General features: G+C 43.6%; 1 pseudogene; it reads right to left on the bottom strand.

Moving 5' to 3' along the window:
- Positions 1-244: 244 nt before the first annotated feature.
- Positions 245-1,384, bottom strand: LOC101351268 (spermidine synthase pseudogene; annotated as a pseudogene).
- Between the last annotated feature and the right edge of the window lie 1,977 nt (positions 1,385-3,361).

Raw genomic sequence — 3,361 nt, 5'->3', positions numbered from 1 at the left:
GTTGCTGTCAAATTGACTCCAACTCATAGCAACTCCTGTAGGACAGAGTAGAACTGCCCCATAGGGTTTTCTAGGCTATAATCTTTACGGAAGCAGATTGCCACATATTTCCCCCAGGGAGCGGCTGGTGGGTTCAAACTGCGTACGTTTTGGTTAGCAGCTGAGCACTTAACCACTGTGCCATCAGGGCTCCTATCATAAAAATAGATAGCATTTATTTTTATTTTCATGATCCAGAACTTTGTTAAAAATACACGTGTTTAGTGTGCAAGGTGTAACTGAGGCAGAGAAGATGCCGTACACAGCTGCCATAGACTTGGAAGCTGGACACCACAGAGAAAGAGAAAGACAGTCCACCCAGCAGGGCAGGCTGGGCAGCATTCTGAGGCCGATAATGGTTGGTGGGTGAGAACTTGCAGAGGGTCTTGTGTAGGGCCAAGGGGGTTCTTTGGTCTGAGGTTTCTGGGTGGTGGCGGCGGTGGCAGCAGCTCCAGGCTCTGCTCACATTGTTCAGGGCCTTGAGGGCAAACTCAGGCAGCACAAAGGCTGCCGGGTGTGCGTCTGAGTTGTCGTATTTCAGCTGTCTCTGCTCCACCTGCGTCTGTGTCAGCTGCTGCACTGGCTCCTGGAAGTTGGTGCTTGGGTTCTTGCTGTACAGCATAAAGGCCGATCTGGCTGCTGGGATAGGTAGGGATCATGCAGTAGGTGTAGTACACCACGGGGAAGAGCGACTTGCAGAACTGCGACATCTCCTTGATGAGGTTCAGGTGCAGCTGCTGGCACTCACCCTGGCAGCGGAGAATGCCATCCTCCTTGAGGGTGGTCTTCATGAGCTGGTAATAGAATTCCTTGAAGAGGCTCTCGGTGCAGGGCCCATGGCGTCTGAGGGAGTCAGTGATGATAACATCAAAGGCATCCTGGTTCTGTTTCATGAACTCAAAACTGTCGCCCACATGGAGGGTCAGCTCTGGGCTGGAGTAGCCAACAGCCGTGCCTGGTAGGAACTTCTCAGAGACCTGGATGACATCCTAATCAATCTCGCACTGGACCATGGCCTCCACCGAGAGGTGCTTCACCACTTCCGCAGGACGCCCCCATCCCTGCCCCCGATGATCAGCACCTTGCACAGGTTGGAGTGGCTGCAGAGGGGCAGGTTGGCAATCAACTCCTTTTAGGAAAACTCGTCTGTCTCCGTGCACTGAATGACGCCATCCAACACTAGTGCGTTTCCTGTACCTCTTACTGCAGAAGACAAGGATGTCCTGGTACCACTAGCACTGCTGTCGCAGCAGCTGCTCCACCTGCAGGACCAAGGCCTGGTCCAGCCACAGCTGCAGGTCTCGCAATACCAGCCCTCGTGGATGGCTGTAGGGCCAGGTTCCATGGCGGGTGGGCAGGCGGTTCAGCACGGGCCAGGGACCGCAGGCCGTGCTGAGCCACAGAACAGTGGGACCAGCCTACATAGCATTTGTTACATGTTGCGAGACTGTGTGTTAAGTACTTTACTTTTGTTACCCCATTTTGTCCACCATACTACCTGGAATGTTAATGGGCAAGCCAGTTTTATATACCTGCAAAAAGTGTAATAAGCATCCATTAGTATTATAGATGAATTAATTTTAAAGTGACTAAAAAATATTTCCCCTTTACTCTTAAATTGGAAAGTCTAGGGAATTATAGGGAGTGCTCATAATCTGTAAGGGGTTGAGGGAATCTATTGTAGATCCAGCATGTAAAGAGAAAAGAATAAAATGGTTGGCGAGAGCTGTCACTATTCCCATAAGAAAATTTAAGCACAAACTGTTCCAACAATCTACATTTTTTATCATGGCCAACATAGTTGGCTTGGCTTATATCAGACAGTGGAGGAGAATAAAATTTTTATCGACAAATCCGGTCCTGAGTTTCTGTCTGAGGAAGAGGAAAGTATGTATTTAATTTGTATGATTCCGATCAAAAGAGCAATGAACTTTTGAGCAGATTGGCTGAGCAGAGGGAGTATAGAGCAGGGCTAATTGAATCTTCAGCACAGAGAATTTGTTGAGATAAGCATGTTTCTATGATTTTATAAGGTGGAGTTTTTGGACCAGTGAGAATATAAAAACAATAAATTCAGGAACAAAAAGTCGATAAAGACCCTGAATTGTGTTTTAATCATGGAATCAGTTGCTTTCTATACTTTTTCGTTTTTATTTTCCATTAAGAGAATCCTAAATACAAAGGAGATATGTTTGTAGGTAGTACTGTATTATAGAACTCACTAGTTGAAACTGACGATAGTTTTGCTTTTGACCTCTGAATAGATTAGGGAAATTCCTTATAGGAAACCAGGGCTGAGGAGATCAGACAGACAACATACCAATTTCTTTGCTAAGAAAATTACAATCCAACCTTACAAAATTTTTCTAATGTTATATTCTCTGTAAATAATATAGATAGGAAAAATAAGTAAAGCCAGTACTCTGTTGTTCTCCCTACATGTTCTAGTAAACAAGCAAATAGTTCTTGGCAAATACATACTAATTTAATTTTGTTGTAAGGTACCATTGAGTCAATTTAGACTCATAGCGACCCCCTGTGACAGAGTAGAACTGCCCTATAGGGTTTTCTAGGCTGTAATTTTTACAGGAGCAGATTGCCAGGTCTTTTTCCGTCAGAGTGGCTGGGTGGGTTCCAACCTTTGAGTTGGTAGCCGAGTGCTTAGCCATTGCACCACCAGGGCTTCTTAATTTAATTTTAGGAATGTTAATTTATAGCTCTTTTTGAAGAAAGTTGTAACAGAAGCATTATTTTCTGCACAAATATATAATCAAGGTAACTGCAGATATTTGGTACCTTTTTAGAATACCTATGTTTAGATAAATCTTTTCTGTGGAAACATGTTCTTAAACATTTAAGCCTAGTTATACCGCCCTCAGGTGTAAGGGGTTTATGAGTTTTGTGGGATATTTCACAAAATCCTTTTGTATTGATGTGAGCAGGAGATTTTAGCATTAGCGTGGGGAGAAAAAAATGGGAGATTTGTGAGGATACTCTTATTTATGAGGCTTACTTACTGCATCGATTCAATTTTCTTTTTGCTATTTGGTGGTTAGCCTGGCTGATTCACAGTTTAGATCTGCAAGAAATGGTAGGTAGTCAAGAGTAACTGAATTTTACATTTTTTATTAGCTTGCTAGTAAGGCAGTGTTCACATCTTTAACCTGGTCTCAAGTAGCATGGGCTAGTAAATAAATGAAAGATGCTTTCTTTTTAAAGGGAAATTCTTTTTTATTTTTTCCCATACAAAAATTTATACATACATTGTTATGTGACTCTAATTGCTCTCCCCATACTGTGACAGCACACTCCTCCTTTCCAC

This window comes from Trichechus manatus, unplaced genomic scaffold (genome assembly GCF_000243295.1).
Source record: "Trichechus manatus latirostris isolate Lorelei unplaced genomic scaffold, TriManLat1.0 scaffold00151, whole genome shotgun sequence".
Lineage (NCBI taxonomy): Eukaryota > Metazoa > Chordata > Mammalia > Sirenia > Trichechidae > Trichechus > Trichechus manatus.
Note: the sequence above shows the minus strand (reverse complement) of the source record. Positions and strands in the feature narration are given on the sequence as shown.